The following is a 25,808-nucleotide window of genomic DNA, read 5'->3' as shown; positions in this document are numbered from 1 at the left end:
AACAGAAGCCCAGCACCTGTCTCACCAGGTCTTCTTCACCCGCCTTTCTGGGATGTCAGGAATCCCATGGTTACTAATGCATTTTTTTTGCTTTAAGACGAGAGCTCTTTGACAGTGATTAAAAAGCAAGATTCAAAACTGTGAATATAATTGAATCTCAATTTTTTACTTAAAAGCAGTGGGGAAGAGCGGGAATAACTTTGCCAAAAGAAACTGAGGCTGCTGAATCATTTTTATCAGCTGTTTCACATTCTTATTCATAGCGTCTACGGTAAACATATATCACTTAAATATCTGAGAGAGAGTCTCAGAGGTGTTCTGCTGCTCCCCCTCCCCGGCTCTGAGAAGAACCTGTTAGCATGATTCATTCAAGGTATTGCGCTCATCTGAATGATAGTCAGTTATATCATTCCTGTTTAAATCTCTTGCTGCCATAGTGTGTGTCAGCTTATAAAATGCTGAACTGGATTGCACCTTGAGGAAGCAAGTTCGAGTTAACCTTTTATTATTATTTTTTTCCTTTGCCTCTCATCGTGTAGGGCTTGTTAGTGTCAGTTACTCAGTCATGCCCAACTCTGTGACCCCATGGACTGCAGCCCACCAGGCTCCTCTGTCCATGAGATTTTCCAGGCAAGGATACTGGAGTGCATTGCCATTTCCTTCTCCAGGGGATCTTCCCCACCCAGGGATCGAACCTGGGTCTCCTCCTCTGCAGGCAGATGCTTTACCGAGTAAGCCACAAGGGAAGCCCCATCATGTAGGGCTTGGAGCATGGCAAAACAGAGAGTCCTTCAAGTGGAAATGAGACACAGTGAAGGAAGATGTTGGGAGTTGGGACGATAAAAAAGACCCAGGCAGGATCCAGTAATTATGATGTTGGGTGAGTTCAAACAGGCAGCAAGAGAGTCTTGGACTTTCAGAGACACTGAAGATTTGTCCATTTGGAGATGGACAAAGATAGGCCAGCTCAGTCAGACAGCTGAAGAAAAGGGCCAAGAACACTACAATCAATAGCTCAAAACGGTTTGGTCTCCAAATATGGTATACTTACTACCTTTTTAAAAAAAAGCCTTCATGCCTTAGTATCTGTTGTGTTGCAGTGTTCTGCTAGGCACTCTGTTGCATTCAACAGTGGCTACATTTCAGTCAATCCTGACCCATGAGTGTGTAACACTTGGTGGAGGAAATGACACATGCGACATAAAGATCAAAGGGAGAAAGCCTTTAAAAAGTTTATCTTTTTTTCAGAATCATTTAAAAATAAGTTATGAATCAATGCAGTAGGCAAGGATAGACTGAGTCAAAGGAACCTTGAAGGAAAAAATGTTCTTTCAAAAAAAGATTATTTTATAGAGCAGTTTTAGATTTACAGTAACATTGAGGTTCTGCAAGGAGATCCAACCAGTCCTTTCTGAAGGAGATCAACCCTGGGTGTTCTTTGGAAGGAATGATGCTAAAGCTGAAACTCCAGTACTTTGGCCACCTCATGCAAAGAGTTGACTCATTGGAAAAGCCTCTGATGCTGGGAGGGATTGGGGGCAGGAGGAGAAGGGGACGACCGAGGATGAGATGGCTGGATGGCATCACCAACTCGATGCACATGAGTCTGAGTGAACTCTGGGAGTTGGTGATGGACAGGGAGGCCTGGTGTGCTGTGATTCATGGGGTCGCAAAGAGTTGGACACGATTGAGTGACTGAACTGAACTGAACTGAACTGAACATTGAGGGAAGACACGGAAGGATATGGGGCGTCCCAAGTGGCTCAGTGGTAAAGAACCTGCCTGCCAATGCAATGTTCAATCTCTAGGTCAGAAAGATCCCCTGGAGAAGGAAATGACAACCCACTCCAGTATTCTTGCCTGGAGAATCCCATGGACAGAGGAGCCTGGTGGCTACAGTGCGGGGTCACAAAAAATCAGACACGACTGAAGCCACTTAGCATGGGTGCACATGATGCTATACATCCATCATTGTTAAATCATACAGAGAATTTTCTCGGCTCCAAAAACCCTCTGGGCTTTGCCTGTTTATCTCTCCCTCCCTCTGCCCCTCACCAACCCTGATCTTTTATTACCTCCATAATTTTAGCTTTTTCGGAATGCTGTATACTTGGAATCACACTTTATGCAGGCTTTTCAGATTGCCTTCTTTCACCTAGTAACATGCATTTAAGGTTTCCCTGTATATTTCCAGGGCTTGGCAGTTCGTTCTTTTTAGAACTGCATAATATTCCACTGTCTGGATGTAGCACTGCTTATTCACCTACTGAAGGATGTCTTGATTCCTTCTAAGTTTTGGCACTTATGAATAAAACTTCCATAAATACTCTGTGTACAGGTTTTTGTGTGGACTTAGGTTTTCAACTCTTGGTCTCAGTAAAGACCAAGGAACATGATTGCTGGGTTGGATGTAAAAAAGATAAGGTTTTAAATTCCAGAATTTCAGTTAACTTGGAGTTAACTATGTGTTCATCATTAACCAGGGAAGAGGAATATCATCTTTGAAGAATGCAAATTGCATAGTTTAACTAGCTCAGGGCTCTGCAAACATTTTTTTCTGCAAAGGGCCAGATGCTAAATATGGGAAGTTTTGAGGACCACCTGGTCTCTGCTGAGACTCCGAGGGTCACTGAATTCTGCTGCCATAGGGTGAGTACGGTCATGGATGACTTGTAAATGAATGGAAGAGTGGGACTATTTCAGAAAAAAAAACTTTATGGATATTGAAGTTTGAATTTCATGTAACTTTACATCACAAAATATTACCCCTCTAGTAATCTGCTGTCTGCCATTTAAAAATGTAAAAACTATTCTTAGCTCCCAGGTCTTACAAAAGCAGAAGTAAGGCCGAACAAACAAAAATAGTTCGTCCATGGCAGAGCCAGAGTAGGATCAACTCAATCCTATGCTCTAGAGTGTTGGATGGTGTACAGGATTTGTGCGGTATATCTTCTTTTTAGAGTCTGTCTTCTTTTTAGGCCATGACTAAAATCACTGGACAGCAACAAAGTACAGATTATTGACGAAGGTATCGGCGTTCTTCCACTTGAGTAATGAACCCTTTCATCATCTTGTCATTTGTCAAATCTTAAAACAGGCTTTTTTTTTTTTTTAATTTGCCTCAGTTTCTCTCTGTGTTTCTGGGAGGACTGTAGTTCCCCAAAGCTGAACTTCAAGACGTTTAGTTTTCCGTTTAAGGTGGATTTAGGAAGCATAGAATGTAACAGGGAAGCCGATCCAGATGATAATTTTACTTGGCTTTGGCAAGTGTTTTTCTGCTTACATGTGAGTATGGGCGTGCCTGGTGTTCTGGGAATTTACTTCAAACAAAGGGCCGAGGCGGCGGCGATGGTCTGACTCGGGCTCGGGAGCCCGTCCAGGTCCCCATCTTGCCTCCTCGTCTCCTGCAGGGTCTTTCCTATGCTGTGCATGTTCGGTTGCCTCATCTCCTCGGCAGTCAGCCAGACAAAGCCACCTTCCCCGAGACTGTCCTTGTAGAGAGAGTCGTGTGTGTTCTGTTCAGTCCTTTCCTATGGACCACTAATAAAAAAAAATCCCAGCTCCCCGTCCAGGAACAGAGCAGAGTAACTGATAACATTCACTAAGCAATCAGTCTGCCCCGCAACGGAAGTGGCCTCCATGTGTGTGGGCATGCAGACATCTCTCCAGTCTTCAGATTTCTCGGCAGAAAGGCTCACCTCCAGGTCCACTGCCTCCCTGACATTTATGGGTGATTAAAAAGATATGTCCCTTGAAGGCTTTAAGCTCGTCTACTGGGTTACTGTGTAACAGGTTGCAGATCACGCGCTCCTATCAGAATGGCCAAACCTGATGGAGAGCTCTCAGGCTTGGAACACCAAGTACCAGCTTGAGTAGGAGCTGCGGTTGTAATTGTTATTATTATTATTATTTCCACTTTACAGATGAGGAGACTGGGATACAGAGCTGTCAAGCGGCTCCCAATGTCACAAAGCCAGTAAGTGAGTCCCAACACTGAAATCCAATCCTGCCTCCTCAAGTGTTCATGCTGTTAAAAATGCAAACACCTAGAGTTTGTCATACAAAGTGAAGTAAGTCAGAAAGAGAAAAAGGTGTTGTCTATTAATGCATAGGTATGGAATCTAGCAAGACGGCTCTGATGAACCCATTTGCAGGGCAGGAGGAGACGCAGACAGACAATAGGCTTGCAGACACAGCAGGGGAAGGAGAGGGTGGGAGGAATTGAGACAGTAGCTCTGATACACACGCATTTACACGTGTAAAGCGGGAAGCTGCTGGGTAGCCCAGGAAGCTCAACTGGGTGCTCTGTGATGACCTAGACGGGTGGGATGGGGAGTGGGGAGGGAGGTTTAAGAGGGAGAGGATAATGTGTGCACACAGCTGACTCACCTTGCTGTACAGCAGAAACTGATACAACATTGCAAAGCAACTATACTCCAATTTTTTTAATTAAAAAATTTTTTTTTAATTAAAAAAATGCAAACACACACCCAGCAACACTCCAACAGCAACTCTGGTCAGAACTTAGGCACAGCCCCTTTAATTTGGAGGGTTAACCAAACTGGACAGGGCTTCCAGACCCCTGCCTACCAGTGCTCTTCCGAGGAAAGAAAAATGCTGGTTTCCGGCCAGCACAAGCCTCCCTTGGCAACACTCTGCATACAGCCCCGCCCTCCGCCTCCCGCCCCCAGGTTCTGAAGAGCTGGGATTGTTATTTCTTCCCTTTCTTGTGGCTGACTTTTACCTTTTCGGGACCTTTCTCTTGACTCTACCAGCTCGTCCCATATTATTCAATTTTCTGACTCTCGATCAGTCCGCTTGACCCCGTGACCGCCTCAAAATTTCATCTCACCCCCGAGGACTGGTTGCTGGGGCAGAGGGACCATCAGATTGTACGTTCTAGACTTGAACAACAGCCTGTATTTTCTTTATCATCTCTGTCTTAAACGCTGATACTTTTTTAAAAGATTTTGTTGCTGTTATTGTTGTGGATGGTTTTTAAAGTCTTTATTGAATTGCTACAATATGCTTCTGTTTGCTGTTTTGCTGTTCTGGCCACCAGGCATGTCTTAGCTCCCCAGCCAGGGCTGAAGCCTGAACCTGCTGTGCTGGAGGGTGAAGTCTTAACCACGGGGCCACCTGGGAAGTCCTTTAAACTCTGACTCTTGAGGTTGTGGGCAGGAGAAACCTCCGGCCTCAGTCTCTTTCTTCTGTTTCTCGAGGCTATTCAACTGTGGATGCCTCTGCTTTGGAAGCATGTGTCCATGCGTGTGTCTCTTTGCGACCCCATGGACTGTAGCCCACCAAGGCCCCTCTGTGCTTGGGGTTTCCCAGGCAAGAACACTGGAGCAGGTTGCCATTGCCTTCTCCAGGGGATCCTCCCGACCCAGAGGTCGAACCTGCATCTCCTGTTTTGCAGGCAGATTCTTTCCCACTGAGGCACCCGGGAAGCCACACTTGGAATCACGCTGCACAGGGTAGATGACCACCGAAAGCACGCTGAGTAAAGGGACGAGTGGCTGCTTAGCCACTGCAGGTTGTCCCGTCTCCGTTTTCATCGGCATCTCGTCTCAACTCTGACCTGCTCAGATGTATGCAAAGAACTCTGACAAAAGAAACTTCTTTGCATTGCTCAGAGTCTGAAAACTGAGCCTCCAATAGCCCTGTTTGTAAATATTTGAGTCACTTACAGGCATTGCTGAACATAATTCTGGCCCAGGAAATCTTCCTCCTTTGTGTTCCAGAGCAAGTGAACAGTGAGTCAGGGGACACCTGGGTGACCTTCTCCCCGAACCTCCTCCAGGGGTGCAGGGGCGGGGCCCCGCCGTGGTCTCAGCTGACCGGTTGGCGCCGGCTTCCTAAGATGCCAAGGGCTGCCTATGCATGCTCCCAGGGTGGAACTGTAGGAACAAGCCAGTGTCAATGGTTAACCCAGGTTCTTGGGGCCTGGAGCTTTTCTTGCCGGTATTATTAACTAAAGAACATTTTCACTCTTGCCCAGCTGTGAGTTCCTAGCTCCTAGATCCTCCGTTGGGAGAAAGGACACAGGTAAGCCTGGCTCTGTTTTTGTCCTTATTCAAAGTCATTCAGTCTGCATTTGCTCACGCTGCCCTCTGATCAGAAAGCAGCAAAGCTCTGTATCCCAGCGATGTCAAGATCAGTGTGGAATGAGATGCAATTAAGACAATTTAATTCCCTATGTGAGGGCTTTAAGTAGGCATCTTATGAAACTTTGGTAAAACATAGTCTCAAATTGGTCTATAAAGAGCTTATGAAAGAGACCTTATATGTAGATATCTAAAAGTGACTTCTTCAGATCCTGTATTTAATAGCAGATGGAGTATTCCATAAGTTCTATCAAAAGCAAATCATGGCATCCATATATATGTACACATTTATGAATATATGGCTCCAATGAAATGTACATTTAAGCATCCCCTGAAAATACTTCAAGAAAGCAGGTTGATTATTTTTTATATGAGAGGATATAAAAACATCCACTTCTCTAGACTGATTTTAACATAGCTTCTAAATAGAGAGTTTCTATTGTAATTTCTATTTCTCCTGTGTGTTCACCTTAATTTCTCTAAAGCTTTTTCTCTTGTCCATTAAAATCTGAGACCTTTTGTCTTTGAGTATTTATTCAGAAAACTATGGACTTGTCAATTCTTGCTCTCTGGACGCCATGAATTTTTTAACATGTAAAATCAAATTGTTTCCCTTGTTGCTGGATGGAAGTGTATAAGTGGAAAACAAGAACTGTCTTATAAATCCAATGGATTTTGGTCATTTGCATCATACTCTTATATGGTTATAGGAATTGAGAGGTTTTTAGGGAAATGGGACGGGAGTGTTTCTTCTAAACATCTACCCGCTCCAGCTACAAGAGACAGCCCTTAAAGAAGAAAAACATATTGATACCCTTTTGCCACTTTACTTTGGAAAATGTAGACCAACCGCTCTCGGTCAGATTTTAACCAACAAAGTGACTTGAAGTCCTTATGCCACAGCTCTTTTGTTCAATGCCACTGTAGAGTTCCGGAAATTAAGCCAAAAATAAGCACAAAAGTGAACAGGGTCCAGAGTTCAATTCAATTCAAAAAAAGAAGGGAGAGACAGAAAGAGAGACAGAGACAGTTAGAAAACCAGAGTAACTAACAGATGCAATTCCTTAAGTGTTTTTTTAGAACACGTGAGCACCTGCGATAAATCCAAGACATTAGTCCCATGCAAAATAAGACCATGGCAACATCTGAAACTGGACAGAAAGACTGAAGTGGGAGGGGCCCTCAAGTTGCTATTTCAATGCGTTTCCCCAAATAAGTGTATTTTTAATTGCACAAGAAGAAGAGTTTTCAAGGACATTGAAAAGTATGGTTTTTTTTTAATTTTTTTCCATTATACATGTGAGTGGTGAGTCCACATCAAGATTTGGATATAAATTAGCTGAAAGAAATTAGTGAAAAGCATAATTTGGGGGAAAACAATAGTTACATAAAGAACGAATACTTAGAGTAAATATTTATAACCAGGACAATCCAAGGATTTAGTTGAATTGTTTCTTTTCTGAATTTGTAAAAGCTATCACTTAGCGGACAGTTTAGCTTTTATACCCCATGAATTTGTCCTAGAGCACCTTATGTTACTTTCTTTTTCTAGGAAAAGTGGCCTCAAATCTAACTTTAGGAACAGTAGATGGAAAATGTCGCTATTTCGGGCATCACATGGACTATAAATATTTCTATGGCAGCATGGGGAAATGGGCATTCACATGCTTACTATGTTCTGGGTGATTAAACGCTATATTCATTGGCTCTTCACTTCAAATTTGGAAGGATCTACTGTCTTCGTTTTATAGATGGAGATCTAGGTTTTCCACTCTAGCTGTGTAATCTGGGGAGAGCCATGTAACTTCTTCAGGTCTCAGATTCAAACTCACTCCTGTCCGAATTCCAAGATACACGTGCTTCTCATTACCAGATGACCTCCTACCTTTTCCTAGTGTGATGTTGCCCACAGCCATTAGGCTGATGCAACTGCAAAGAGGAACTGTCTCTAAAGATATCCTGCATGAGGCCACTGTCTGTAGAGTGGCTGAGGACGCGCATGGGCGACTGGTACCCGCTCTGCAACGGATGAGTGAGTGATGTTTTCTCCACGGATATCAGTTTCAACAAATTGGTGGGCTACCTGTCATCGCGCCTCCATCCCTCTACGTAGCGGAAACCTTAACCCTCAAGAATCTACGCGATTCTTTTCATAAGGTGATGACTGACACTGTTCTTTTCCGGGCATTTATGTCACATTCATAAATGCATTTCTTCCAGAATGGGGGGCATCTTGCTGTTTGTCTTTCCTGCTAGTATCATTGTTTTGGATAATGGGAAATAAATAAGTTAATGTCCTAAAGAAGACAATGACATACATTTTGTGAGAAAAATGAAAACTCTAGAATTCTAATGTTTTTCTTGCCACCACAGTCTCAAATTCTTCACCTCTGTAAGACAGTGACATGGAAATAAACGGGTCATCTGATCATTTCCCTGACTGGATTGTTACTGCACTTACAAAATAAATCCAATTTTCTGTAATTTATTCATTGATTGATCCTCTCAACAAATATTTACTAAATATAAAAACATGTGAAAGAATGAGGGTTCAGTGGGAAATTGCTTGTTGCAATGAAGCCATTTCCTTAGGAATGTAGGAAAAACAGTTTGCCATTGAGTGATATAATACTTCATGTATTTAACAAATATTTGTTGATTAACTACTCTGAGCCAGGCAGTGATTAGACTTCAAACGTATACTGATGAAAAGAAAAAGACAAAAGTTTCTGCCTTCAGAAGTCTCATATTTTAGTAGATGTCTGGGAAGATGGTCAATAAGTGAAATACATTGAACATTAATGGTGATGTCTTAAAGAAGAAAAAGTAATAAAGAAAGAAATCAGGTGCGGGGCTGGAAGAGTAGATATTGTGTTAGTTATTTTAGAACAACAAGCATTTGTTATCTCAGTGTTGGTGTTGGTCAGGAAGCCAGTTTATCTGGGTCCTTGGGACCAGCGTCTCCCTTGCTGCAGTCAGAGTCCAGTGGGACCGCAGGCGTTGCCAGCCTTGCCCAAGCAGGGTTCTCCTCCAAGCCTGGCAGAACTTGGCTCCTCTGGGGCAGTCGCCAGGGGGCTCAGTCTCTATGGCTTGTTGGCTCGAGTCCTCCTCCAGTTCCTTGCCATTTGGGCCTCTCCATAAAACAGCGCCCAGCATGGCAGCTGCTTTCCATTAACTCAAGAAAGGGAGTAAGCAAGACAGAAGACAGAGGCTTTCTCCAGCCTCATCTTGGACGTGACAGCCCCTCAGCTTGGCCACGTTCTATTGAATGAGTCACTTCTTCCAGCCAGCCCTCAAGGGGAGGGATTTCACAAAAGCCTGAAGGAGGCAGGGGTCACAGGCGGCCAGCGCCAAAGCTGCTTGCCACAGGTTTACATGTTTAAGTAGGACAGCCCAGGAGAGCTTCACTGAGGAGGTGATGTTTGGTCAAAGAACTCGAGGTGGTGAGGAATCGAGCAGGCGGATACCTTGGAGCAGAGCAGGCCTGTGCAAGCTCTGACGTGCTGAGCCTGTTTGAGAAGCAACAAGACCAGTGTGGCTGAAGTAAAGTCACGAAGAGAAGAGGGGTCCTAGGGGAAAATCATCTATGTGCCAGGATTGTTTTCCAAGACGGAGCGGATTCTACAAGCGAGATATGGCTGAGATTTTCTTGTCTGAGATCTTATAAAAGGCCAGGGTAGGTATAGATTCCAGCAGTTAGACAGGGAGCAAGAATACTGTGCATGACAGGTGGGCGATGGTGCTGAGCAAAATACAGGGTGGCAGTCAGGGCGGCTGAAGCCCTGCTTCCTGCAGCCTGACGGACGGAGACTGACACCGTGCTCACCAACTGAGACTCGCAAGGACCGCCCCGTCTCATCAACAGAAACTCATGCCAGCTGTTGCCAACAGCTGGGAAACTACAAGGCAATTGTAGATTTCTTGGGGAGTAAACCAACCCTCGGAGAAGGCAATGGCACCCCACTCCAGTCCTCTTGCCTGGAAAATCCCATGGATGGAGGAGCCTGGTGGGCTGCAGTCCATGGGTCGTGAAGAGTCAGACAACTGAACGGCTTCACTTTCACTTTTCACTTTCCTGCATTGGAGAAGGAAATGGCACCCCACTCCAGTGTTCTTGCCTGGAGAACCCCAGGGACGGGGGAGCCTGGTGGGCTGCCGCCTATAGGGTCGCACAGAGTCGGACACGACTGAAGTGACTTAGTAAGCAAGGAAGCGAGCAAACCAACCCTGAGTATTCACTGGAAGGAGTGACACTGAAGCTTCTGAAGCCCTAATACTTTGGCCACCTGTCGCAGAGAGCCAACTCACTGGAAAAGACCCTGATGCTGGGAAAGATTGAAGGCAGGAGGAGAAGGGGACGAAGGCGATGAGATGCTTGGATGGCATCACTGACTCAATGGGCATGCATTTGAGTGTACTCCAGGAGATGGTGATGGACAGGGAAGTCTAGCGTGTTGCAGTCCATGGGGTCGCAAGAGTCAGACACAATTTAGCGACTGAGCAATAAGTTTGTTTCCAATTCAAGTTTCTAGGCCAAAGAGCTCCGCTTTGGGGGAAAGAAAGGCTTGTCTGGACCGTGTAATGATCGCACTGGAGGACCCCTCTGCATGCTCATCTGCATCCTGCTTTCCTAGGAAGCCAGCGTCAGAGCAGAAGTCTTTTTCATCATTTTTAGGTGTGTGCACCCTTGAGTTTGGAGCTGTTTACACATACGGGGTGGATGAGTGGATGACTTGACTTTTCTTGTAGCTGTTTTTCAGTAAAGGAGATGGAATCAATTCTTTTCCTCCTGTCCTTCCAGGGGCTTTCTACTCTAAGATCAAGGATTCAGATGCACCATGCATATAGTAATTTAAAGAGGCTTTGACTTTTAAAGATTTCTCTGGCTCCATATTCATGGTCTTTCAAAAATAGACTTGAAACTGTCCACAGATGCAAGGGAAAACTGAAAAAAAAGTCAATAATCTGAGCAAGAAACAGCCAGCCCCCAGAATAGGTTTACCCAAAAGTTCCACATAAAGAAGATGATTTTTCGCTTAACAATGTCGAGAAATATCACCTCAAGTTCTGATTTTATTTAAACTCTGTGAGTATAATTTTAAAGACTTCAAATGGTTGCAGGGCTTTAGATTATTGTCCATAAGATTTATTCTTTTAACTCAAAAAGAAATATTCAGTTTTTCTTTTTTTAAAAAAAAAAAAACTATGTTCCAGCAAACATGACCAAAACCATATTTTATCATGATGAATTTTCATTTTTCATTCTATTCTATCTTAAATTAGAACCATGTTCCCATGCAATCAATAATCATTTACTGGGTCTGGTATCAAGATGACAAAGACCTGGTCCCTATCCTCAGTCTGGCAGAAGAAGGCAGATCTGTAAATAATTAAGGGTAATTCAATGACCTAGTACCACGATAATATAAGATACAATTAGCACATTAACGAATTGAACTTTTTTTCATGGAAGCAATACGGTGATAGACCAATGAGTGGCCTGTAGCTCTTGTCCTGGGTATGCTTTTGGAATTCAGAACTTCTGTGTGCTGGAATACTGTTTTCTCTATGAACTCTTTTACAAGACTTTTTTTCCTGAGCTTAGTCTGACAATTATCTTAGAATTATTGCTTTCTTTCCACTATAGTTTGGTAACTGTATAAGGGTTATCCAAAAAAAATAGAACCGATATGATACACACACACACACGCACACACACGCACACACACACACACACACATATATACATATAAAGAGAGAGAGAGGGAGATGTAGGAAGAAATTTAATGCAAGTTTGGGGTCATATGACTGTGAGGGCTGGCAAGTCTGAAATCTGTAAGGTGGGCTGGCACTCTGGGAATTGAGAGTTAATATTTCAGTCCTGAGTCCCAAATTCTCAGGGCAGAGCAGCAGGCAGCTGGTCTGGTGGACTGTGTGGCAGCCTCAAGGCAGAATTTCTTCTGTTGCTTCTTTGGAAACCTCACTGTTTACTCTTAACGTCTTCACCTGATGAGACAAAGCCCAGCCTCACTGTGGAAGGCCATCTGGTTGCTCAAAGTCTACAGATTGGAAAGGTGAACCACACCTAGCGAACACATTCACAACAACATCCAGAGGGTGTTTGGCCAAACTGGGAGCCGTGGCCTGGCCAGACTGGCACAGGACATCGTCCCTCCCAGGAGCACAGGGAGTCTTCACCAGGCTTGTATTTTCCCATGTAGCTATCAGACATTCTAAGTTTGCAGCTTTAGTTTCTATAAAAGGAAATTAACTACATTTTACTTGTTATGCTTTTAAAATTCCACAAAATGGATATGCCTAACAATGCCATCATTTGTGTATAGAAGCATCCAGTATTCGGCACAGCACTTTCAGGGCCACAATTTTTCAATAAGGCAATCTAGATGAAGACAAACATTTCTTTTTCTTTTAATTGAGACAAAGAACAAATGTACTTTATTTAAGAGACACCCCAGCCTCCTAATGGCATTGTCTCTTTTTCCATTAACTTCATTTTCCCTACCATGTATTTCAGCTATTGTATATTATCTCCTAGATTTTTGTGCAGTCTAATTTTCTTTTTATAAAAAATTATTGGAGCAGAGTTGATTCACAATGTTGTGTTGGTTTCAGGTGGACAGCAGAGTGATTTAGTTACACAGATACATGTATTCCTTCTTCTTCAGATTCTTTTCCCATGTAGGTCATCACAGGACGCTGAGTAGAGTTTCTTGAGCTGTACAGTAGGTCCTTGTTGGTTATCTATACATAGCCGTGTAGAGAGCAGTGTGTGGATGGCCATCTCAGGCTTCTGATTTACTGCCTCCCCCCCCAACCCATGTTTCCACTTCTATACCTGTAAGTTTGTTTTTAATATCTGTAAGTCTGTTTCTGTTTCATAAATAAGTTCATTTGCATCATCTTAAAAATTGGATTGCACATATAAGTGACAACATGTGATATTTGTCTCTTTCTCTCTGGTTTACTTCACTTAGTATCATAATCTCCAGGTGCATTTCTATGCTGCAAATGGTATTACTTCATTCTTTTTTATAGCTAAGTACGGGTAGTTTGTGGGCTTCCCTGGTGGCTCAGCAGAAAAGAATCCGCCTGCCAAGGCGGGACACTCGGTTCAATCCTTGGGTCGAGAAGATCCCTGAAGAAGGAAGTGGCAACCCACTCCAGTATTCTTGCCTGGAAAAATCCCACGGACAGAGGAACCTGGCAGACGACATCCATGGGGTCGCAAAGAATCGGACATAGCTTAGCAGCTAAACAGCAACGATGTGTAGTTTATTTTTCGTATATGTGAGTCCTGCCCCCAAAGGACTCTGTCCACAGGAGTAGCAGCATCTCGGGAGCAATGAGGAGCCACAAGATAAGCAGGGTGTATCTTTGAAGCATTAATTTAACTCAGCTTTTTCATAGAGAATAGATGAAGGAAATCATTTAACTGATAAGCCTGGTTAAAAAATTATCTTTGTAATGCAGCATGTATTTTAAAGAAAAACCTTAAGACTGAAATACTGTGAGTTTGGGCCCAGGCCTCTGGGTTATATTTTCAGATGTCCTAGGATTTTAGGAGTCGGGATAAGGGTCACATACTCATTTCTCTTTTGCTTTTGTTTTTTTAATGAACAATTTTGAGAAGCACTATAAAAGGGGAATTTTTGTGAGGTTAAATACATGGGATAGGTTGGTACTTGATTGGTTAAAGGGCTCTGCCCACCTTCACCCCCAACGAAAACAGCTCCTCACCCACAAAGTTGGCAGTCTTCTCACAACTGTGTACTTATTTCACGTGAGATTGTCCTAAACAGTAGTTTTCAGGACATTCTGTCTCTACTTTAGGAAAATAATCCAAAGTAACCAGCTTCCCTGGTGGCTCAGTGGTAAAGAATCTGTCTGCAATGCAAGAGACCTGGGTTTGATCCCTGGGTTGGGGAGATCCCCTGGAGAAGGGAATGGCTACCCACTCCAGGGAGTTTTCTTGCCTGGAGAATTCCATGGACAGAGGAGACTGACGGGCTGCAATCCATGGGGTTGCAGAGTCGGACACGACTGAGGGACTAACACTTTCAACCTCAAGGCACGTGCTTAATGGCCAGATCACCCCCGCCCCCTGCCTACAAAATGTCCAATAGATCTCTGATTCAAAGTTCTGTGTGGAAGCCGCCGCCTTGAGTCTGCTGAAGAAGGCCTTAAGACTGACGCGTGCACGCTCAGTCACTTCAGTCATGTCCAGCTCAGCAACCCCATGGACGGTGGCCCACCAGGCTCCTCTTCCACTGGATTCTCCAGGCAAGAATACTGGAGTGGGTTGCCATGCCCTCCTCCAGGGATCAAACCCGCATCTCTTGTGCCTCCTGCTTTGGCTCTTTACCACTGGCACCAGCTGGGAATACCAATGAGACTGGTCAACTTGCATTTACCTGAAAGACGCACTGAGCTATCCTGATGAAGTATGAGGTTATTAACTGACCTTTAACGTTCTCATCATGTACCACTGAGTTCTATTTATAGACGGCACAAGAAAATCTTTCCCTGGACATGCAATTAAAATTTGAGAAGATGCCGGAGTCTTAGAGGCTGTGTGTGACACACCAGGATTGCCACACCGAGAAGCCTGGTCCTTTTGTTCAGGTCAGGACTGAGTCAGCTTGTGGGTGGTTGGAGAACACTCAGGGAGAAAGTAGTGTGGCTAATTTGAGCAGATGACCTAAGACTTATGAGCTGCACATATTTAAATTTAGGCTTTGTGGGAAGGGAAGGCGTTGCACTTCCTTATGACTAAAATTTTTATTTAACTGTATCAGATAACAATATTGAGTTGGAGATAAGATTACAGCGTTTACACCAGAAGTTTAAAAGCTAAAGAAACAGTCAGAGAAACAAATCTGAATCTGAAGGGAAACCATAAACAAGCCGCCCCAAACCAAACCCGACAGAAGCAAAACATGCTGTGATTTCTGCTCACAGCAGGGCTCAGAACACTTTGGTCTACGCCTTCTGGTGCTGCAGCGGGATATTCCGTGTGGGCTTTTCCTAAACATCTGTGTCACCCCGTTCCCGTTCTTTGTGGGCAGAGTGGACCCTGCCTCTGCAGTCGCGCCTGGAGTTTTATGTGGGGAAAAGTGACTGTGTTAATTACGCACAGAGTGGAACAGTGATAACTCTGCCTGGGTCTGGTCACTGCAGGCATCAGCATGAGCGTGACCCCACCGCCAGTCAGGAGACAGAGCATCTTTTACTCTTTGGCTTCGCAGGTTGAACAAACAGTATCTCTGTTCTTCCAAGTGGGTGTGCGGTACTCATTCCACTGGGCACTAGGGTATACCAGAATAAGCCCATCAGCTCTTTGCCATTGGGAAAGACAAAAACAAAGCCTTTCCAAGGAGCACTAGGGCAGAAAAATCAACTTTGCTGGGAAATTGAGGGAAGTGTCACAGTGGACATAGTTCAAATACTCGTGTTTCAATGTAAAGAAAAAGGGAATGCCTGCCTGGCTTCCTTTTGCCTTACAGACTTCAAGCAGAATGTTTCCTGTGGCCCACGATAACCTGAAACGATGCAGGAAATTCAGCTCTGGAATGTGTGGCCCCAGATTCGCTAAACTGATACAATCCAAACCCACCACCCCTGACAGCTGCCGTTTAGAATACAGACCAGCCCTGTGACGGAGTGGTGGGATGGGTGGGGGAGGCCCAGGAGGGCAGGGACACACGTGTACTTACGGCTGATTCAAGTTGTCGTATGGCAGAAACTGATACAACATTGAAAAGCAATTATGATTGGCTTAGTTGCTAAGTCATGTCAGACTCTTTTGCGACCCCACGGACTGTAGCCCTCCAGGCTCCTCTGTCCAGGGAATTCTCTGGGCAAGAATGCTGGAGCGGGTTGCCATTCTCTTCTCCAGGGGATCTTCCTGACCCAGGAATCGAAGGGAAGCCCACTCCAATTTAAAGTAAATCAACAAGAGAAAAACAAACCAAGACGTGACTGAAGCACAGTTCTTATCTCCAAATAGCTGACTGCGTGGTGACGGAGAGGCCTCATTCCCTCCGATGCCTGTCTCAGCAGAAGCACTCGTGTGATAGAGGCCCGAGCTCAAAGTGAGCCCAGCACGCACAGCCAGGCTCTGGGCCTGCCGTGTGGCCAGCGGCTTTGCAGAGCCTTGCTTTGGCTATTTGATGCTAGATCACCTCTATGTTTTAGAAGGGAAAACTGGAAAACAAACAATATTACAAATGGTATTCCCTGAGATCCTCTCATCTCCATCTTATTTCACCTGGGTGAATGGTGGTGCTAAATGGTCAGCAGCCCCATCCCCACAAGGACCCAGCCCTCTTCCTTCTCATGATGCTTGCCCGTTTCAGACGCCGACCATTTTCCCACAGGAATGAGGTTTGTCTTGCTCAAGTATGACTTGCTCCTCTTTTACCTGAGGGGGGAAAAACCCAGAGCTATTAAGAAATTCCTGGAACTTCCCTGGTGGCCCAGGGGTTAAGGATCTGCCTGTCAACACAGGGGACATGGGTTCAACCCCTGGTCCGGGACAGTCCCATCTGCCGAAGGGCAGCTAAGCCGGTGCTCCACGACTGCTGAAGCCCCCGATCCCTGGCGGCTGTGCTGGCCCACAGGAGGAGCCCCCCAGCAAGGAGCCAGCGCCTGCAACGAAGGGTAGCCCGGCTTCCCGCAGCCAGAAAAAGCCCGCACGCAGCAGCAAAGACCCAGTGCCGCCTAAAGTAAACGACTGACTAAATAAATAGAAGAGATGCCTCGGCTGGTGGCAAAATTGCTTGACCATGGATGATAAAGGGAAAAAAAAGCACTGAATAGGAAATAGTTATGCCTACCAAAATGCTATGCCCAAACTGTGTCATAAAACCCGCGTGTTTATCATCACCATCCTAAATGGGTTTTCTCTGCTGTTTGATTAGATTATGTTTGATATACTCTTTCAGCGTAACCTTCGGCCTGTGTCTCTTTGATGCTGCCTAGTAGGGTGGATTTGGTGTTTTACAAAGACTTCATGTTTTCTCTGTATCATGAGAACAGGTGGCTTCATCCGTTCTTGGAAGGGTTTGTGTCCACAGCCCAGGCTTTCTATTACAAAAGTCGAGGAAAGCGGATGTTTCTGCTGAGTTTCCCAAAGAGGGGAAACTTATGCAATGTTTCGCCTGCCAACAGCAGAGGAGCATGTGTCATTTCACAGCGGAAACAGTACTTTCAATTTACTCCCTGCTTTCTTCTCTTCTTTGTTTTTAATTTAATTTTTTATTAACGTGATGACAATGTTGTGTTTGCTGTAGGTGTACAGAATTTGGTTCACTTACACGTATATCTATTTATCTTTGGGTTCTTTTCCTGTATAGGTTATTACAGAATGCTGAGTAGACCTTCCTTGCTATACAGTAAATCCTTGTTGATTATCTGTCTTATATGTACCCATATTGGTATATACATGACTTTGAAAAGTTTTCTTGGAGTATAGTTCCTTTACAGCGCTCTGATAGCTTCTACAGTTAAGCTGAAAGAGTTAACTCACTTTACTCACTGATTTTTATTTAACAATAAAAAGACAGGGCGTTAACTACGTGTGTGCCTTGTTCTAAGGGCTTCACAAGCAATCATGCTTCTACCCCCATGAGAAAGCTCACGTTTGCAGAGAAGAAAACAGGGGCCCAGAGAGGCCACGGAATGTCCCCAGGGTCACACAGCTATTCGTAGTAAACGGAACAGCTGACTTCGGACCAGGCAGCTTTTCTTTCTCTATAGGATGTGTTTTTAACCACTGATCCATGTGCTCTGAAGAACCGCACTTCAGTTCAGTTCAGTCGCTCAGTCGTGTCCGACTCTTTGCGACCCCATGAACCGCAGCACGCCAGGCCTCCCTGTCCATCACCAACTCCCTGAGTTCACTCAAACTCATGTCCATCGAGTCAGTGATGCCATCCAGCCATCTCATCCTCGGTCGTCCCCTTCTCCTCCTGCCCCCAATCCCTCCCAGCATCAGAGTCTTTTCCAATGAGTCAACTCTTCGCATGAGGTGGCCAAAGTACTGGAGTTTCAGCTTCAGCATCAGTCCTTTCTCCATAAATTTGTATCTGTGTGCTTACTAGGAAAGCTAAATAATATTAACACGTAATTTGGATTGTTCACCCAACATTTGAGAAACCTTTGCACACAACTCAAAGTGAAACCCTGAGAAATGTGCGGGCACGGAAACGACGGAGTCAAACGCTGCCCTCCGGACCCTCTTCTCTGCTCTCTGTTTATCGGCTGCTTTGAAGAATTCTGTTTTGCCCGCCAAGCATTAAATTGTACTTTCTCTATCAAAGACATTCAAAGGATAGGAAAACGGCAAATCAGAAACAGAAAAGAAGGTATCTGTACTCTATTTAACGGGCGGAACCCCAGCCGCACCGGCCCATGGATTTGTCATTTTCATCAAAAATTAATAAACACAAAAAGAATTTTAGCACCATAAATCAACAAGGATTTCACTTCACTGAGCAAGTATAATATCCAATCTAAGGAAAGTAATATTTCATTGATGGGGAAAAATACAGCCGTTCTTTATGTTCCTAATGACAAATGGAAGTTTGCAGCTTTAATACCAAATATTGAACTAATACCAAACAGGTCATTTGTCTGAGGGAAAAAAGCATAAATAAAAGTAGAGCCCAGTGGGCCTTGACAGATTTCTTAGTTTACAGTTTGAAGTCTAATTATTCAGTATAAGATAGACCCCTTTCTTTTTTTTTGCCAGTGAATATTAACTTCAACAGTTAGAAGTTACTGCTCATAGTATGCAAATATTTCCAATGGGAGTTTTCATGGAAAAAGTAGAAGCTGCCTTTAGTTTTCACTCTTGCATTAAAATTATTGCATTGGCCAAAATGTTTGTTTGGGATTTTTCCACAGTATGTTACAGAAATACCCAAATGGAATTTTTAGCCAATGCAATAATTAAGAATAACAGTTATATGAAGTCACCTGTGTTGACCACTTACTGCAGAGCAAATCCTGTATTTCACTGGTTCTTCCAGTTATTACAGATGAAGTCAAATTTATGTTTTGAAAAAGAGCAGCTGATAGAGACAAGGATCAGTGTAATAGAATTGTGTTTTTAATAGTAAAATATTTTCAGTAGTCCCTGAATGAATATATATATATATATATATATATATAAAAGAAAGCTGGTAATATTACATTTTTACTGTTCAAAATGAATTACATGAAATGTGCTGTGCTACTGGAAAACAGCTTGTCCTGTGCTAAGTCGCTTCAGTCATGTCCAACTCTTTGCGACCCCATGAATGGCATCCCGCCAGGCTCCTCTGTCCATGGGGCTCTCCAGGCAAGAACAGTGGGGTGGGCTGCCAGGCCCTCCTCCAGGGGGGCTCCCCGACCCTGGTCGCTCACATCTCTGGCGTTGGCAGGCAGGTTCTTTCCCGCTAGCGCCTCCAATAATTAATCATTTTCTGGCATTCATCACAAGAACGTCTGTTGAAGAAATAGGATGTTCACGTTTTAAGCTGAAAAGAGAACCACTATCGGACATGTCTGGCAGCTGCCCAACCCTTAGGACCTTTTAGTGCACTCGTCTTAAAGACCCTGAGCTCCTAAAAGTTCCAATAAACCTCTTTGTCGTGCGTGGCATTTCCTTTTACGTAGTCTCAGCTTTTAAACTAAAGACCAGATCCTTCACTTGCCTCTTTTTGTTTTTCTTGTTTTGTTTGTTTTTACTCTTTTCCTGATTTGATCCCTAACGAAAATAACAAAAAGATCTGTGGTAGCACGCCAAAGTTTAGACAAATCTCTCACAACAATGATCACGTTTTATCTTCAAAACAACTCTGTGAGATCAATGAGAATAAAGGAGCAGAATTCTTTTTTTTTTTTTTTTACATTAAAAAAAATTTAGTTTTAACTGGAGGATAAACGCTTTACAATATTGGGTTGGCTTCTGCCATGCATCAGCTCGAGTCAGCCAGAGGGATACATGTGTCCCCTCGCTCTTGAACCTCCCTCCCACCTCCCACACCTCTAGGTGGTCAGAGACCACCTGTTGAGCTCCCTCTGCTACACAGCACCCCCTCTGGCTGTCTCTCTTACATATGTTACTGTAAGCGCTTCCAGGCTGCTCTCAGCTCGCCCACCCTCTCCTTCCCCCACCTTGTCCGCAAGTGTCTTCTCTGCAGCTCCACTTCTGCCCTGCAGATAGATTCGTTGGTGCCATCTGCCTAGATTTCATGTGTATGCTTTGATATAAGAAATTTGTTTTCCTCTTTTTGACTTACTTCACTCTGTATAATACATTCTGGGTTCATCCATGTCATTAGAACTGGCTCACATGCCTTCCTTTTTATGGCTGAGTAACATTAGCTGTAGAATTCTTAAGAATAGTGGTGGAAACAGTAAGGATCAGGTCGGTCAAGTGATACAAGGCAACAAGGCAACCCACATCCCAGGGTATCACCTCCATATCCACGTCCCTCTTGAGTACCACGAGTCTCCTCCTCCTCCATCTCTGAGGGAGAGAAGTCTTCAGAGGATGACAGCTACCTTCTCAGTGGGCAGTCAGTTTGTACCATAGAATCAGACAGACCTCGATTTTAATCCAGATTCTGCCCCGATGCCTTTTGTGACTTATGCTTGAGGTTCTCCAAGTGTGGACTGGCTCTAACAGAGTTCGGATCAGGTGAGAACTTCTTGTTTGTTGTTGTTTTTCAGTAGCTGACGCTTTGTGAACCGGTAGACTGCAGCACACCAGGCTTCCCTGTCCTCCACATCTCCCAGAGTTTGCTCAGACTCATGTCCATTGAGTTAGTGATGCCATCCGACCATCTCATTCTCTGTCATCCCCTTCTCCACCCGCCTTCAATCTTTTCCAGCATCAGAGTCTTTTCCAATGAGTCAGCTCATTGCATCACATGGCCATATTATTGGAGCTTCGGCTTCAGCCTCAGTCCTTCCAATGAACACCCAGGACTGATCTCCTTTAGGATGGACTGGTTGGATCCCTTGCTGCCCAAGGGACTCTCAAGAGTCTTCTTTAGCATCACAGTTCGAACGCATCAGTAAAACAGAACTTGTGAAAGATGCAAACTCTCAGGCTCCATCTCAGCTCCTCCGAGTCTGTCGGCAGCCAGGGTTCTTGGCCTCCTGAATCAATAGAAGTTGAGGCTGGACAGGAAGCTCAGGTGGGGCTTTATTGGGGCCCCTCCTGCGGCGGGAGGTAGTGAGAACCAGCACCAGGCACCCTTGCCCGCTCGCTCCCCAAGGTGGGCCAGTTCCTTATTTGAGGTGGTGGGTAGGAGTGTGTCCAGGGATCAAGTCAGGGTGGTTGAGGTGTTTGCCCCAGCCCCTGGAGTGGTGCTGTGCGCAGGAGACACTCATGGTTTTGCGCCCGGATCTCCAGAGGGGCCAGCTGGGGGTCTGGTCTCTTTGTATTCCTGCAGTCCAGACTTTGCCCTCACTGCCCACGCTCACTGTTGATTTTAGTTCTGTGCAGTTTCTTGTATTCTGTTGCTGAGGAAGACGTGCGTCCAGGAGCGAGCGCTGCAGCAGAGGATCTGAGGTCCCAGCCGGTCCCCACCAGCTTTGGGGAGGGAGCCCAGTGCATCCACAAAGGACTCCAGGTGATCCCACCCACAGTCAGGTTTGGAAATCAGCAGAATATGTGGGCTGAGGCACTTCACCACAGTCAGACTTGTGTTTCTCTTTAAATTGGTCAGTGATGGCTGTGATACACAGCTCTTAAGAGTCTGTGTGTCTGTGAGTGTGTTAGTCACTCAGTTGTGTCCGACTCTTTGGGATCTCATGGACTGTAGGCCACCAGGCTCCTCTGTCCGTGGGATTCTCCAGGCAAGAACACTGGAGTGGGTTGCCATTCTCTCCTCCAGGGGATCTTCCTGGCCCAGGGATGGAACCCAGGTCTCCCGCATTGCAGGCAGATTCTGTACCATCTCAGCCACCAGGGAAGGCTTTATGAGTCTGGGGGCAACGGCCAGGAAACGGCAAGCACAGAGTGAACTGGCGCTTCGGAAATGCGGACATTCCCAGGGGACTGGACTTCATCAAAAAGGTTAATTCTATGCATGACTCATTGAGTGAATCTGGTCCTCTGTGAGAACAGAAGCAAAGCGGCAGCCTCTGCTGGACGTAGCGTCATTTCTAAACCTGGAAGACAGGACCACTTCTAACTTATGAATAAACTGGATGGTCCTTTGTGGCTGTGTTCGAAGTCATTAGTGGCTGCCGTGAAAAGAAATCAAAGGAAGTCAAGTGCTTTTTTTTTTTTTTTTTTTCTACTTGGGACTTTAGTAAAAGCTCAGGGAGAAGGCACGCTCTCTGCGTCACCAGCATTTTATTGTTCATGGGATTCTGGCAGTTCTGTCAGCATACCTTTGCCCAATGGCCAAATTTAGTTCCATGTTCTTGAATTACTTAAAATGTATAGATTTTAATATGGTTCAGTAAAATTCTTCAGTTTTTTTTTAACAAGTATTTGCTGAAGTCCCCAAAGTCTTCAGCTGAAAATAAACTACAAATTCAATTTGAAAACTCAGTGATTAAAACAATATATATATATATTTGCTGAATCCCTGGCAGCTCAGATGGTAAAGAATCTGCCTGCAACACAGGAGACCCAGATTTGATCTGGACAGTCTTCTGGAGGAGGAAGTGGCAACCACGCCAGCATTCTTGCCTGGAGAATCCCCATGGACAGAGCAGCCTGTTGGGCTACAGTTCACGGGGTCGAAAAGAATCAGACCTGAGTGAATAAGCACGCGTATTTGCTGAATCATATATGCATACACAGATACATATTCATATCTATTAATATTTGCTGAATCATATATGAATCGTTATGAATCATGTATATACATATATGCATAAACACACATGTATACATGTTTGCTACATGAATCACTATGCTACACCATTTTTTAAAAATTTATCTATTTGGCTGCACCAGGCCTTAGTTGCAGCAGGCAGGATTTTTATTTGACCTCTTAGTTGCTGCCTGTGGGATCTAGCTCCCTGACCAGGGATCAAACCCAGGCCCCCTGCACTGGGCATGTGGAGTCTTAGCCACTGAACTACCAGGGAAGTCCCCAAAGTCTTCAGTTAAAAATAAACTACAAATTCAATTTGAAAACTCAGTGATGAAAAATGATAGCCTTGTGTCTACCAAAAAGTCTGAAAGTTGCTCTTCTGCAGCCATATATATATATATATATATATATGTATGTATGTATGTATGTATGTATGGAGTGTAGTGGAGAAGGCAACAGCAGCCCACTCCAGTGTTCTTGCCTGGAGAATCCCAGGGATGGGGGAGCCTGGTGGGCTGCCGTCTCTGGGGTCGCACAGAGTCGGACACGACTGAGCGACTTCACTTTCACTTTTCACTTTCATGCATTGGAGAAGGCAATGGCAGCCCCCTCCCGTGTTCTTGCCTGGAGAATCCCAGGGACGGGGGAGCCTGCTGGGCTACCATCTCTGGGGCTGCACAGAGTTGGACACGACTGAAGCGACTTAGCAGCAGCAGCAGAAGCATGGAGTGTAGAGGTATGAACAAGCAGAACTTTTGAGTCCTCTAACCTCTTCATGGACCCACAATAGTTGAGAGCACTTGTTAAAGACCTCAGAAGGGTTCTGTAACAGGAACTGGGTATTTAAGCCATACATTTGGCCACCTAAGTATTTGTGTCTAGATGGAACTATGGACCTTGTATAATTTGTACATGAATTTTAGCCACCAGCAATGAGACCTCATGCCTGCTTTCACTGAACCCTCCCTATGCCCAGATTCCTGAAGTTGGCAGAGAAAGTGAGAGTGAAATCTCTCAGTCGTGTCTGACTCTTTGTTGACCCCATGCACCAGGCTCCTCCCTCCACGGGATTCTCCAGGCGAGAGCACTGGAGTGGGCTGCCATTTCCTTCTCCAGGGGATCTTCCTGACCCAGGGATTGAACACAGGTCTCCTACCTTGCAGGCAGATGATTTACCCTCTGAGCCACCAGGGAAGCTTGGCTCAGATGGGTTCAATCCCTGGGTCAGGAAGATCTCCTGGAGAAGGGAATGGTAACCTACTCCAGTATTCTTGCCTCCCCCCAACCCCCTCAAAAAAAAAAAAAAAAAAAAAACGGGCTCTAAGTTGGAAGAGAAACAACCACCTAAAACCATGGGTGTTTGTTTGTTTGTTTGTTTGCTCCCAGAGTTCCTAAACCTGGGATTTTTGACTGGGAGGGGACCGTGAGAAAAAAAAACCACCACATGCTTTATGTTACTAAGGTGTAAACTACAGGGTTTCCATGATTGCGGTAGTTTGTAACCAGAGGGGATGCTAATACATAAACTAACTTCACTAGGAGGAAGGGAAAATATTGAGCTGTAAACTAGGCTTGCCACCAAGTGTAACATTTTTCCCGAAGGTTACCCACATCTCTGTTTACCAAATCTATATGTAGATAAAACATTAAAAGCTAGTTACTTCAATATTTACAGAGAACACACGGCTCTAACTCTGTTTAGACTCTCTAGTTCTATCACACTCCAGATAAAGGCCGAATGTGATGTTCTTAGCACTCTCTAACCTTGGCAGTAACTGTCTCCATCACCCAACATCTAGTGCTGATGTCCTGGGGAAGCTTTAAGCTGAGAGCTCTGACCGGGACTGGAAGGGTCCACTTCGGTCCGGTCTCAGCTGCCTCTTTGCACAGCAGGAAAGCTGTTCCGTCATGTGCTCGAGCATTTATTTTTTTAGGCTCCACCTTGAATTTAATCACACACTTATCTGCCAAAGTATTTGTGCTGGTAAAACAGGGTGACTGGATCCAGGCAGATCCTGCTGATTCTGCTTCTGTCCAAAGGGTCAGTGGCAAAAAGGCTGATGATGGTGATTTTATAATTGAATGGGGGTAATTGTTCTGGGTTTTTTGTTTTCCCCTTGAAAGAAAATGCTGCAGGCTTGAAAGCTCTAAGATAAGGGGGAAAGTTTACCGCAAAACACTATGTGCTTTCTCACAAACCTCCAGCTAGTAGAAAACAGGTCATCTTTGTTACACTCTGGCTGGGTGAAATTGACAGAACACGTGGGTAATTGAGGCCAGTGGAAACCTTTGGAATTTATTTTCCCAGGTACTTTTCTTTTCTGGGCTGAATTATGGACCTCATTTAGACACACAGTCTTACACACTGAGTTTAATTCTTGGGTTCATTTAGCATATTCGTCTGTTAAAGATACTTAAAAGCCCATGGTTGTCACTGAGAATGATAAAATTCTTCAGTCTCTCTTCAGTGATCTGCAGTTTCTCTACCTAAGTGACCAGGAATGTATAAAGTACCACGCAATTTTGCTGAGTTTGTCAAACAGAGAATCTGAAAAATGGACATGTCCTCCATTTCGTTTGCCTCTATGGCCAGGAATGCAACCAAAACCTTTCAGAAATACTGTTTTGCAGGTTTATGGCTACTGAAAAAAGACTCTAAGTCCTTAGCCAGGCAGGTAAAAGTTTTGCCATTTGGGATCCAAATTCATGTCTTGGACCTCGCTGCCACCATTTCTCTTTTCCACTTGACAAAAATGCGGTGCTATTTCCTCCCATCTGGAGTATGTAAGCCCCCTCCCTCTTATTTGAACAGAAGTCTCAAAGTTAGAGCCAAGTCCGCTTTTCCCTGGTTGCT

General features: G+C 44.6%; 1 protein-coding gene across 3 annotated transcripts in view; it reads left to right on the top strand.

The window, feature by feature from the left end:
• KCNJ16 (potassium voltage-gated channel subfamily J member 16) overlaps positions 2,548-25,808 on the top strand; it is a 68,747-nt gene continuing 45,486 nt past the window's right edge. For 2 of the 3 annotated variants that reach the window (XM_018063909.1, XM_018063908.1), the window contains exon 1: positions 5,863-6,048. The gene's annotated coding sequence lies outside the window, so the exon portion shown is untranslated. Of the gene's footprint in view, positions 2,650-5,862; positions 6,049-25,808 lie in introns of those variants that run through there. The other variant, XM_018063910.1, reaches the window with a different exon arrangement.

The sequence above is a fragment of the Capra hircus genome, chromosome 19, assembly GCF_001704415.2.
Source record: "Capra hircus breed San Clemente chromosome 19, ASM170441v1, whole genome shotgun sequence".
NCBI lineage: Eukaryota > Metazoa > Chordata > Mammalia > Artiodactyla > Bovidae > Capra > Capra hircus.
Note: the sequence above shows the minus strand (reverse complement) of the source record. Positions and strands in the feature narration are given on the sequence as shown.